The sequence below is a fragment of the Arvicola amphibius genome, chromosome 6, assembly GCF_903992535.2.
Source record: "Arvicola amphibius chromosome 6, mArvAmp1.2, whole genome shotgun sequence".
Taxonomy (NCBI): domain Eukaryota; kingdom Metazoa; phylum Chordata; class Mammalia; order Rodentia; family Cricetidae; genus Arvicola; species Arvicola amphibius.
In genome coordinates, this window is record NC_052052.2 from 39,239,190 (window position 1) to 39,253,500 (window position 14,311).

Genomic DNA, 14,311 nt, shown 5'->3' on the forward strand with positions numbered 1-14,311 from the left:
GGGGTCCTCAGTGTCTGTGAGCCCATCCTACGGAGTCCTCTGGGGTCCTCCATATCTGTGAGCCCACCCTACAGAGTCCTCTGGGGTCCTCAATGTCTGTGAGCCCATCCTACGGAGTCCTCTGGGGTCCTCCGTATCTGTGAGCCCACCCTACAGAGTCCTCTGGGGTCCTCAGTGTCTGTGAGCCCATCCTACGGAGTCCTCTGGGGTCCTCCGTATCTGTGAGCCCACCCTACAGAGTCCTCTGGGGTCCTCAGTGTCTGTGAGCCCGCCCTACGGAGTCCTCTGGGGTCCTCAGTGTCTGTGAGCCCGCCCTATGGAGTCCTCTCTCGATCTCATAAGTCGTCACCGGCCACTCATCCGTGGACCCTCTCTGTCAAATGTGGGACTTGATCTAAAATAAGTAAAATGAGTAGAATCAGTTCTAAGACCCCGCAGGCCTGGGTTTAAACCTAACATTTGTTAATTAATGTTATTGCATTTCTCACTGCAACATGAGGATCTGAATAGTCTTGTGGGCTCCTTAAGATAATTAAGTTCAAAGGTATTACATAAGGAAGTGGTACATAAAGAGACATTCAGTGACATCAACTACTTAAAGAGATCTCACCTTTAATCCTAGCACCCTGGAAGGCAAAGGGAGAATGAGCTCTGTGAGTTGGAGGCCAGACTGTTCTCTTAATGAATTCCAGGTCAGCCATGGCTACATAGTGAGACTGTCATAAAAACAAACAAACAAACAAACAAAAACAAAAAAAACCCCACACTGGCAACTCTTATAGCTAAATACATTGTGTTCACCAAAGATGTTTTTCCTCCAAATACATTTCCATGGAATTGAAGAACAGTTGATAGTTCTAGACTATATCAAATAAGTCAGAGCACCTGCTAAGGGTGGCTGATGTGGAAGCGCTGTGGGCCTCTGCAAAGGTTTAATCTCACACTCCCTCTTGTGTCCGAAATGGGAACTGCACTGCCTCTGGACTGACCAGTAGCCATGGTGCTGAAATAAACCAGGTTACAGAGGATACTAGAAGGAAGTAACATTTGTTTGATAAGCACCTAAGGGGTGATTTCTGTATATCATCTTTTGTCACTAATCATTCAACAGAAGCAAAAACCCAAGATTTAGAATATTAAATGGCTTTTCTAAGTATTCATGGATATTAAGAAGACCTAAACAGAAGGAAAGCTAAGGGGTGGGGAATTGTTCACTGTGTTCTAGGATAAAGGCAAACACTCTTGGTGAGTTTGATCAGGTCCTGTGCCCTCTGGATTTATCACCAACCATCCGCTCTCTTGTGCCTTAGTCTCTGGCTGCAGGATGGCTTGTCTCCTCAGAAGTTGTGGCAGCTCGTTGTTTTTACACAGGCTTGTCTCAACCTTAGATGCTATTCTCAGTAGCCTTCATACATCTAGACAGTCACTTCCGACTTCACCGGCCACGTGGTTCTTCTTACGTGGAGAGAATATCATCGCTCTCTCCTCTGTGCTCTTTTGAACCTTAGACTTCCCGAGGGTTTCTGGAGGCTAAACGGTGAAACGTTCAACCCTAAGGAATTATGATCGCCTAATCTCTCACTCAACAGCAATTAGAATGACAGTGGAATGACAGTGATGTCCAGGCGATGGTGGCACACGCCTTTAATCCCAGCACTCGGGAGGCAGAGGCAGGAGGATCTCTGTGAGTTCGAGGCCAGCCTGGTCTACAAGAGCTAGTTCCGGGACAGGTTCCACAGCTACAGAAAAACCCTGTCTCAAAAGAAAAAAAGAAAAAGAAAAGAAGGAAAAACGACAGTGATGAGCAAGCAGCTCCCACCCTCATCGAGCTTACGTTCTGGTGAGGCAATCAGATAAACAATCACACTTCTATGGATCATCACTGTGAAAGATACTCTGAAGAGGATGCACCGAGAGAACTGAGGAATGTAGTTCAGTTGGTATCGTGTGTTTGCTCAAGAGAACTGAGGAATGTAGTTCAGTTGGTATCGTGTGTTTGCTCAAACAAAGTTCTGGATTTGAAGCCAGGCCATGGTAGTGCATGCCTTTAATCCCGGCACTTGGGAGACAGAGGAAGGCAGATCTCTGGGTTCCAGGCCAGCTTGGTCTACATAGTGAGTTCCAGCCAGACCCATTACACAGAGATGCCCTATCTCAGAAAAATTCTTTAAAAAAAAAAAAAGGTTTGATTCCCAGCTCCAGATAAACCTGGTATTGTGGTACTTGTCTTTAATATCAGCACTGGGAACCCTTCAATGGACTTGATATTGATGAGGAAAGATCAGAAGTTGGAGGTCACCTTCGGCTGCGTAGTAAGCTTGAAGTACCACTCTGGACGAAACTCTGCTGGAAGAGAGAGAAAGCAGAGGATAGACAAAGAAAGGGCTGTTTTAGTGGCATAGCCATCGAAGATCTCACAGCAGTGCACAGATTACAGGGCTCTGGACTCCAGAAAGAAGTCAAGTGTGGCTGTACTCTGTACCAGGGACCGGTTCTGAGGGACTGAAGTGGAAATTGAGATTCAAGAGAAAGGGGAGACTCTGGGAAATACTGCCCGAGAGCTCTTTACCTCTCTCCTCTGAAGCTTTTGTTCCGAGATAATGCAGGTCTTAAAGCAGGGATGGAGAGGAATTAGCAGACATACAGTGTCCATCACCACTCCCGCCAGATGTGCTCGCCAGGGGGCTGATTGCACACCACCCTTGAGCACCTGAATTGCATGGATGGGGTGACCAGGAAGTGGACATCTTGCCCCTACAGACACTTCTTATGCAGGCAGAGGCTTAGTAAACAAGGTTTTATGTGAACTTTGTTCACACAGCAGGACAGCATAGGAAAGATTAGACTGGCTGGACAGCAATATTAAGAGAACAATATACGATGGAACTGAAGAAGTGGGGTCAAATTATGCCACCATTTAAACAATACCATTGACTTTGTACTTAATATTGATAATAATGGAGGGAGGTCAATGAAGAGTTCCAAGCCAAAGATAAAAGGGGTGGGGAATTATGTTTTAATGAATGCAAAAATTATTTAGAGAAAGTGGGAGTATGGTGGCCCCCATCTTTAATCCTAGCACCTGAGAATCTGAGGTAGGATGATTACCAGTTTAAGGTCAGCCAAGCTTTCATAGAAAGACCCTGTCTCAAAAACCAAACCAAAACAAAACTCAGCATTTAAGAGCCCTTGTTGCTCTTGGGGCTTGGTTCCCAGCACCCACATGGTGGCTCACATCCATCCCTAACTCCATATTCAGGGTATTCAATGGCCTTTTCTGATCTCTGCAGGCACCATACATGGACACAGCACATAGACACACATGCAGACAAAACAGTCATACACATAAAATTAAAAAATACAATTTAAAATATTGAACTGTGCTGTTGTGGCACACACCTGTAATCACTGCATCTGGGAGGCTGAGGTAGGAGGGTTTCCGTGAGTTTGAAGCCAGCCTGCATTGCATCACAAGTACCAGGCTTGTCAGGACATAGCAAGGTCGTATCAAGAAAACCGAAAAGCAAACAAAAATAAGAGGGAGAGAGAGAGAATAGTAGTTGGTGATAAGGAGTGCATTTAATAGGTCAATGATGAGTCTCAGTTTTCTGGCATGTGAGAGTGGAGGGTGATGTGTTTATTTCTCTATTAACTTGATAATGACACCGCAGAAGACATCGTGATCTGTTCCCACCTTTCACTCCTTGTAGTCCTTTAGGGGTCCGCAGTGGATGCCCAGCAACACATGGGTTAGCCAGCCTTGTGTCAGGATATTTGCTGCCAGTTACTAGCCAGCCTGCTCAGGAGGGTGGATCAAGCATTGTCTAGCAAGCTTGAATTAGAAAGAGCTAGTCTAATCAGGTTTTGGTCGCTATGACAGAACACCCTGATCAATAACTTGGAGAGGGAAGGGTTTATTTGGCCTATACTTTCCAATTATCTATCATTAAAGACAATAGGGAACTCGATCAGGAGCAGAGGCAGGGCCACAGAGGGACACTTCTGACGGGCTTATTCTTTATGGCTTGCTCAGCTTACTTCCATTATTATTATTATTATTATTATTATTATTATTACTATTACTATTAATAATAATAATTAAATTTATTCATTTATTTTACATTCCCACTGTAGTTGGGTTTTGTTTTCTTTTTGCTTTACTCTTTGGGTGCTCTCCATCCAATTTCCAAATAAATACACTGAGACTTATTCTTACTTATGAATGCCTGGCCTTAGCTTGGCTTGTTTCTAACCAGCTTTTCTAACTTAAACTATCTCATTTCTTGTTAGCTACATTTTGCCTCTGGGCTTTTTATTTCCCTTTGAGGCAGGGTTTCTCTGTGTAGCTTTGGAACCTGTCCTGGAACTCGCTTTGTAGACCAGGCTGGCCTCAAACTCACAAAGGTCTGCCTGCCTCTGCCTTCTGAGTGCTGGCATTAAAGGCGTGTGTCAACACCACCTGGCACCTCTGGGTTTTACCTTTCTTTCTTTCTTTCTTTCTTTCTTTCTTTCTTTCTTTCTTTCTTCCTTCCTTTCTTCCTTCTTCCTTCCTTCCTTCCTTTCTTTCTTTCTTCCTTCCTTCCTTTCTTTCTTTCTTTTATTTTTTGTAAAGATTTATTTATTATGTATTCAGTGTTCTGCCTGCATGTATCCCTGAAGGCCAGAAGAGGACACCAAATCTCATTACAGATGGTTGTAAGCACATTTTGGTTGCTGGGAATTGAACTCAGGACCTTTGGAAGAACAGGTAAAGCTCTTAACCACTGAACCATCTCTCCAGCCTGATTTTACTTTTCTTTGTTCTATATATCTTTATTTCCTTCTTATTTGACTGGCTGTGTGACTGGGTGACTGGCCCCTGCTATCCTCTTCTCTTCCTTTTCTTGCTCCTTGCTCTCTTCCCTAGATTTCTCCTATTTATTCTCTCTGCCTGGCAGCCCCTCCTATTTCTCTCTGCTGCCTAGCTATTGACCTTTTAGCTCTTTATTGGACCAATCAGGTGTTCTAAGCAGGCAAAGTAACACAGCTTCACAGAGTTAAACAAATGGAACCTGAAAGAATGCAACACAGCTTTGCATCATTAAACAAACATTCCACAACACCTCACCACAGTTTCCCCTCCTTCCTCTCCTCCCATTCTCCCCCACAATCCACTCCTCCTGTTTCTGTTCAGAAAGGGGCAGGCCTCCCCTGGGTGTCAACAAAGCATATGACTTGGGATAAGACTAAGCCTCTCCCCTTGTATTAAGGCTGGACGTGGGGCAATCCAGTATGAAGAATAGGTTCCTGGGAGTCAGCCTAAGCACTAGGGACAGGCCCTACTTCCACTAAGAGTTGCACAAGTAGATCAAGTTACACAACTATCACACACATGTAGAAGCCCTACGTCAGTTCCATGAAGGCTCCCTAGCTGTCAGTCCAGAGTCTGTGAGCTCATAAGAGCCCAGGTTAGTTGTTTCTGTGGGTTCCCATGTGACCTTGACCCCCTGGCTCATACAATCCTTCCTTCCTCTCTTCAATAGGATTCCCTGAGTGTAGCCCAGTGCTTGGCTGTGGATCTCTGCATCTGCTTCCATCAGTCACTGGATGAAGGCTCTGATGACAATGGGGTAGTTACAATCTGATCACAGGAGAGGGCCACTTCAGGCTAACTGTGCGCTGTTGCTAGGAGTCTCAGCTGGGGTCATCCCTGTAGATTTGTGGGAGTGTCCCTTGCATCAGGTTTCTACTTGATCCCAAAATGCTCCCCACATCAAGACATCTTTTTTATTACTCTCCCCCTCCATCCATCCCCACAATCCGACCCCTCATGTTCTCATTCCCACCAGCTCCAAGGGTACCAGGGAGATCTCTTCTATTTTCCCTACCCAGGGAATCCATGCCTTCCTGTCTCCCTCTGGGCCCTCCTTGTTACCTAGCCTCTTCTAGGACCCAGAAACACCTGCCCAGGGGTGGCCCCAGCTAACCAGCATTGATTGGCCCAGTAAAGCAAAGGTTTCACTCCCACAGGTTCTTAATCCAAAATATCACATGAGAAAGTAACTAATTTACAAAAGAATTTGTCACCTGTCAATTACAGTTTCTCCCTTTCTTGTTGTCTGGCAGGTATATCACAAAGACTTATTACTTATTAACTGAACCTCCAACTTTCTCATGTGCCGTAAAAGTCCTTCTCATCTGTTTGTCTTGCCTTTGAGGAGCCTAATTTGATTTATCATGGAAACAGTTTGGTTTTAGACACCTGGTCTTGAAGAAGCCAAAGTCTCTCAGTCACTCCCTCAACAGGTTTCACCTTGTCACTCAAATCATTCTGCATCTGGATTCTTAAACTCAGAAACCTGTTTTCTGGCCACCTATTCATGCCTTCAGCTTAGCTCGTAAAATCTTCCACACCAGTTCTACTGCAGGCAGAGGTGATGTACTTCCTGGCATTACACGACTTCCTGAGACGGTGGGAAGGAAATTTTTATCAACACAATGTGACTTGATACAATTAATGCAGTCTATCATGTGCTTTACGTATATTTTAATCAAGCACTTGGTTTCAAATCACTTTATTGGAAGGCCTTATACATTACCTCGTCAGCCAACACAGCACTCACTGTTAAGAGCTATGCCCAGATGGTAGAGTCCCTGTGAGGGGGGTAATTTTAACATGGAGAGGCTTGTGTTAAGGTTCTGCACAGTCTAAGGCATGAACTGTGGAATGACCCCTCTTCTCTGTTTTGAGAACCCAGCCAGTTCTTAGGATCAAGAACGGGGAGTGGTTTTTGTTTTAATCAAGATAGAGACCTGTTGATGCGCTTTACATCCTTGACATCTGGCCAGTGTCTGGGAGTGGACACTCATACTGGACCAGGTATTTGGATGATTGCCGATGACTGGGCAATGAGCACCTTCCCCCTTGTTCATGAGGCTTAAAAACTTGCCTCAGAACGCCTCTAGCTGTTGCTGTTTCAACCTAGGGGAGACATGCAGTCAGATGAATGTAAGCCTGTGCCCATGCCCATGATGTTGTACTGGTGATGCGTATTCTCATGTTGTTCTGGTGCTGTGTAAGGCCTGTGCCCGTGATGTTTTGTTCCAGTGCTGTGTAAGGTCTGTTCCCAACATATTTACTGGGATGCATATTCTCGTGTTGTTCCATTGATGTGAAAGGCCTGTTCCCGAGATGATTACTGGTTATGTGTATTCCCATGTTGTCCCGTTGATGTGTAAAGTCTGTTCCCGTGATGTTTACTGGAGATGCGTATTCTCATGTTATTCTGGTGCTGTATGAAGAACGCCTAATGGTAAATTCCCAGGTGAAGTCCCCTCTCTTGGGAGCTTCCCACTCTATTTCTTTGTTTCAATTAAACTTCCTTGTAGAATAAATCTCTCTCTATTAACTAATCTCATGGCTTGTGGAAGTTCTTTCTTGTCAGGGACCATTGTCCTAAAGGATGGGACCCTCGTCCTTACAGGGATAGCAGAGGTCATTGCCCTAAGGATGTTTAAGGATAGTCATCCCAACTATCTTGAGAACTATCTGTTAACGGAACCCGCCCCTTACTCCAATGTTAATGGATCACATGCTTCGGCTTACACCAGGTGCTGGCTGATGACCTTCAGTTACCCCAGCAGAGTTCCTGCCTACCCCTACCTCCATCCCATTCAAGGGGTATATAAGCTGTAACTTTCACCCCAATAAACGGAGACCTTGACAATAGAATCTTGCTTGGTTTCCTTCCTCTCTCCAGCTCATGTCTTGCAGGTTAGCGCCCCTTCAAGGGACCCTGAATAGCTGACCCGCCAAGCGGGGGTTACACTTTCTCACAGATCGAATTGAAAATAAAAGTCTGTGCACAGCGAAGTGGCTAAAATATTTGTCCTTACAGTCCCCCACAAACCAACAAGGAGACTGAGTCCCATATGTAAAAGCAAAGAGTATTTAAATTCAAACTTGGACCCTCCATGTGTCCAATGCATAGGCATGATCAAAGAGTCTAAAGCTCAGTTGGGGTTGGGGTTTTATCATAGCAGAGGTTGGAGTGAGGGATTTCTAAGATTCAGGACCCTGATTGGCAAACATTTGTCTAGGACTGTCCTAGTGAAAGTGGATGTAAGTGTGCTGGACTAAGGGACACCAGGTGATCCTATCTACAATGGTTGGAACGTTGGTGTTTCCTTTGGAATGTTAGGTACTTTCCCCTTGGATGACCCTTCCTGGGTGGTCTAATCTGAAACTCAGGCCTCTATTGAGCTTGTCATGGATGGGCCCTACATTAAGTCATCAGCCAACTGGACTTTCAGAATGATTTTACCTTGGAAAACTGAGATCAGTGTGTTTAAATCAAATATATGAAGATACAAGTTATATGTGATAAAATGTTGATGTTTCAGTGTGGACCAATGTGTACACCTGTATAACCCTGACAACTGTCAGTGTGGACCAATGTGTACACCTGTATAACCCTGACAACTGTCAGTGTGGACCAATGTGCACACCTGTATAACCACAACTACTGAAGTTTCTAGAAAAAGCCACACCCATGTTAAAGGCTCTGTGAGGATGTCTGATTAGTACTTCAAGATTGAGAGCTGGAATAATTCACAAACGAAGCCAAATTATCTCCTATATTTCCTGAATAGCCATTCATTGCCCACTTTTTTTGTCTGACCAGACATCTTGAGAATTATCTTTTGGAATGTATTGTCCTAACAGATCACTAACTTCTGCTGACTCAAAAGCTAAGAATGAGCTGGGCAGTGGTGGTGCACACCTTTAATCCCAACACTTGAGAGGCAGAGGCAGGTGGATCTCTATGAGTTCGAGGCCAGTCTGGTCTGCAGAGCAAATTCTAGGACAGCCAAGGCTACAAAGAGAAACTCTGTCTTGAAAAACAAACAAACAAAACAAAACAAAACAAAAACCCTAAAAACTAAAAACTTAAAAAGAAAAATAAAAAACTAAGAATGTTATCAGAGGGGTTGGAGAGATGGCTCAGTGGTTAAGAGCATAAGCTGCTCTTACAGAGGTCTTGGGTTCAATTCCCAGCAACCATATGATGGCTCACAACCATCTGTAATGGAATCTGATGCCCTCTTCTGATGTACAGGTGTTCATGCAGATACAGTACTCATACACATAAAATAACTCTAAACAGTATCTGAGACCCACAGCATAGATCTTCCTACTTTGTTGTAACCCACTTGCTTGACGTCCCTATGTAACAGAATTTTATTTGTTTTGAGATAAGGGTTCACATCATCCAAGCCCTTGAACTTTCTACATAGTCAAAGATGACCTGGAACTTCTGACATTCCTGCTCCATCCAGCTCCTAAGTGTTGGGAATGCAGTATGTCCACCATGTTTGATTTATGTGTTACTGGGGATGGAACCCTAGCAAGCAGTCTACTAACTGAACTACATCCCCACTCTCACCAATGTGTTTTGAAAAAGACTTTTTTGTTCTATAATTATTAAAAACCTCACAAAACTCCTTCCATATCAGAACATGCTATTTGGAGCAACTTGAATCCATGTTTCCAGGCTGTAGTCATTCATATTTGTCTCAAAGAACAACCACCCCTCATTTCCTTTCAGTCAAGAACTACGGTTTGTGTTGACACAATCAACATGTCTTTTTACTTATTTATTTTGGTTTTTCTAGACAAGGATTCTCTGTGTAGCCCTGGCTGTTCTGGAACTTGCTCTGTAGGCCAGGGTGGCCTTGAACCCAGAGATCCACCTGCCTCTGCCTCCCTAGTGCTGGGATTAAAGCTGTGTTCCACCACGCCCAGCTTCACATTGCCATTTCTACCAGCACACAGTTCCTGCTCACAGCTTTTTCAGTCAAACCCAAAGCCAGGTAACTGCTGATCTGCTTCTCAGTGCAGATAATTCTAAATGCTCTAAAGTTTCACATAAACGCTCTGGCTTGAGTTTGTCTTCTGACTCTGCATATTTTGAAAATTCATTCATGCTGTTGCAAAACTCAGCAGGTTCTTCTTTTCTGCTGTGTGTATACCACAATTTCTCCATTTGTTCATTGATATTTCATTTCAGCTTCTTTGGATCATAAATGTTCTTTTTTTAAAAATGATTCTCTATGTGCATCTGTTTCAAATAATCTATATGGCTGTATAGTTAACATGTCTATGCTCACATAATAACTGTATATTTAGCAGGGGATGTGACTCAGCGATAGAGTCATGCCCAGCATGTTTGAAGTACATGGTTCAATCTGCAGTATCAGAACCATGAAAACACTGCCAGAGATTCATGCTCTGTCTAATAACTGAGAATGCCCTGTACAGAATTGCTAACACCCTGGCTGAGAAGCAGAAGTCAATATCAAATATGAAGTATTTAAAGTAGATACAGAGTTAGGCATGGTAGTTCACACCTATAATCTTTTGGGAGGCCAAAGCAGGAGGATTGTCTTGAAGGCAGAGCTAGCCTGGGCTACATAGTGAGATTCTTTCACAAAGCAATTAAACCAAACCAAAACAAAAAATTAGGCACAGAACTATTTCCACAGGATAAAGAGTAATGCTGCTTCCCATAGAACACATTTCCATCAGAACATCTACCATTCATTTTTTTTCAACAACCATGTAACCACAGGTGGAAAGCTATATCCTCTGAGTTTTTGATGCTTCAGGGCAAATTATGACCACCAGTCTATCTACAAACAGATGTACTGCTAGTCTGTTCAGGCCAGTGGTCTCTCTGCCTTCATTTGGAAAGAAAAATAAAAAGTAGATACTTTGGGAAAACTCACAACTATCCAAAGACTTCTTTCTTGGTTGTGGGGACTCAAACTGATCACCGGATGACCTCACTGTTGAGACACTTGCCAAGACCGAGCAAAAGGGACCACTGCTGAGCTGGCAGGTGACCTGAAGGCCGTCAGTATATGGTTCTCTGGCCTGACCGAGAAGCCTGGAGAATGTCTGACAAACCCTATGTGCTGCCCTGAAGCCTCTAGAAGCAAAGAGCTGCAGATGTGTATCTCTGACCCCCCCCCCTTTCAGAGCCCTTTCTGCACAGCTGGTGGTGACGTCATACTAAAAGCAACGTTTAACTCAGACAAAAGGTTAACAATTAAAACCTGTTCCTGTTCTAACGACTAACCTGTGTGGGAGTAGGGTCTGCGAACACAGCCTCCCTTTGCTCCCCAGTTCTGGTGAGTTTTGAGTAACTGCGTTTTCAAACAAGCTAACAGTACTAGTGTTGGCTTTTCTGAAGGAAAAAGACTTTGTGAGCTTAAAACCAAGGCTTGGTCTTGACGATGCTCAGTAGGTTAGTTCCAACTGCTAGAGCTGCTGCCAGGTTCCACCTTTAGAGAGGACTCTGGGATAACCTAGCATTCCCCTCCAACAGCTTCGGTCTTTGAAGGGGTGGGGAGTTAAGCTTGTCATTTATTTATTTCCTATTTCCGTTAACTCATTCAGCAGCTGTTGGGGAGGAGGCTACATTCCAATTCCCGAAACATTTAGCAAATGTGTTCCCCACCTGGTGCTCTGTGGAAACAGACTCCCTTTGGAAGGTGCCTTTTCTCTCCACCCTCCTGGAGCCCCAGGCTCTGATGAAGCTGATAAAGGTGGGCAGAGGCTGTCTCACTTCGCCCTTCTCTTTCCTAGGCTGTACCCTATGTGTGCTGGTGACTCCCAAGGACACGTTTGTACTTGCTGCTTTGGGGTGGGAAGGGATTTCTAACTTCTTTCATTGATAAATGAAGACACATTACACCCTTTGAAATACACCAAATGGATTGTTTGTAACTTTATTTTATTTATTTTATTCATCTATTTATTGTACACTGCGGCCAAAGCCTCCCTCTACTCCTGCACCCATCCCCCAACCACCATCCAGGAAAGGGCCGGTCTCCCATGAGTATCAATAAAACATGGCATATCAAGTTGCAGTAACAATAAGCACCTCCTTGTGTTTTATGGCTGGGCAAGGGGAGCCAGTATGTGTAGGATCCCAAGAGCCAGTAAGAGTCAGAGACAGCCTGTTTCCGCTGTTAGGAGTCCCATGAGAGGAGCAAGCTACGCAACTGTAACCTATCTGTGCAGTGCCTAGGTCAGTCCTGTGCAGGCTCCCTGGTGTAAGTTTTTTACCTCATTTTTAATTATGTGTATTTTATGAGTGTGTGTGTGTGTTCATGAGTTCAGATGCCTGGAGGACAAAGGCATCATCAGGTCCCCCTGGTTATGAGCTCCCTGACTGACTGCTGAAACTAACCTTGGGTTCTCTGGAAGAGCAGCAAGCACTCTTAGCCACTGGGTTTGTAGCTTTTTCTCTCTCCAGCAGTCATGGTGTTTGTTATATCTCAGTTACAGATCTGTAACTCGGTAATATGTGGCGTTTGTTCCTAGGACCCCGCTGAAGACCTGGCAGACAGAGGGATGCTGAGAGCTGCTTTCCTAGTGCTTTCTCTTCCAGGAATGCAGGTTATGGAGGTCCAGGCCTGCTCTATTGAGAAGCTGGGGCTATGGCCCTCCCATCATGTGGAGCCTGGAGATGGAACTAATGAAACCATCCCACCTGCCCCAGTTTTTTGTAATCCATCTACAGCTCACTGATAGGCATGTTGCTTCCACTTTCAGGCTACTGTGAATATCTGCTTGAGATTCTACTTTTAAATCTTTTTGTTACATTCCCTTAAGTGGAATTGCTGGTTCATGAGGTAACTCCACAATTAAATTTTTGGGGAAATAATTTTTCAGAACATAAAGGTATAGAAATGGACTCACTAAAAACTTTCCATGCCTATGTATCCCTTTTTCTACTATGGCCCAGATTGAAACCAACTGTTTCAATGAGTCACCTAAGGATGGAGAGGTAACATGGTGGGAGACCAGGAGTTTGTGACCAGATCCCGGCAGTTAGAATCCGGTGTTTATGTGGTCCGGGACTGGAGGATTGACCACTCCATCTTCTGACATTCCCTCCTCTATAAACGAGGCTGCTTGATGGTGTTTATAAAGAGAATGGACAAAAAGGACCTACCTGCTAGGCATGGTAGGGCATACCTTTAATCACAGCACTTGAGAGGCAGAGATGAATTTCTATGAATTCTGGGCCAGCCTGGTCCACCTGGAAGTTTCAGAGCAGCCAGGTGATATGGAGAAAGGGCTGGAGAAGAGGCTTGGTGGTTGAGAGCACTTGCTCTTCCAGAGGCCCAGAGTTCAGTTCCCTGCACCCATGTCAGGAGGCTCCTGGCTGCCTGTAACTCTAGTTCCTGGAGATCTGATGCTCTCCTCTGCCTCTGTAAGCACTGCACACACATGCCCAGATGCACACACATACATGAAAATCAAAAGTATTCTGTAGAACAAAGGTTACAATAGCACCTTTCCCAGGGATACCAGGAGCAAGCAGTAAACAAGTAGGAGATGCCTGGCAGTCCAAAGGCCTTAGCATTTTAAAGGGAGTAACATGATGGGAAAGGTGGGAAAGGTTTTCAGCAGGGGAGTGACATGGACTAGCGCTCTGAAAAGATGAGTCTGGGAAAGGCAAGGAAGATGGACTGCAGGAGAGAGCATCACAGGCCAAGGAGTCAAGCTATGGGGCTGTCACAATGAAAGACCCGGATAAATCCAGACCCCTCTAGCAGGAAAAATAGAACCAAAAATCTAGCAGGAAGAGAAGAGCCAAAAATCTAGGTTAGCTGGTTCAGTGACTCTGTTTCAGGAACCAGCTGAAGATAAAGTTAGATTATAATCTTGAGAATAATCTTGAGAAACAGGGAGTTACCCCTTGTGATTATCACTGGTATTTTCGGAATTTTCCAATGACACCTTCCCTACCCCCTTTGGATTACTGGGTTGTGATTTCTTCCCTTAAATACCCCTTCTCCCAGCTACTCGGGGTCGAACTTTCTACCCCTGCATGGGAAATGAGTTTCGGCCCCAGTGCACTGGTTCCTGTCCTGTCAATAAACCTCGTGTGATTGCTGGGCGGTGGTGGCGCATGCCTTTAATCCCAGCACTCGGGAGGCAGAGGCAGGTGGATCTCTGAGTTCAAGGCCAGCCTGGTCTACAAGAGCTAGTTCCAGGACAGGCTCTAGAAACTACAGGGAAACTCTGTCTCGAAAAAACCAAAAAAAAAAAAAAAAAACCAAAAAAAAAAAAAAAAAAAAAACCCTCGTGTGATTGCAGCAAGGACGGTCTCTTGTGAGTTCCTGGGGGGGGGGGGTGTTATCCCAAGACTTGAGTGAGAGTCTCCCCGCTCCGGAGGTCTTTCAACAATAAACACAGAAAAGAAACAGCCTATGATACACTCAAAGTGATAGGTAGGCAGAGGGAATTAGGCTT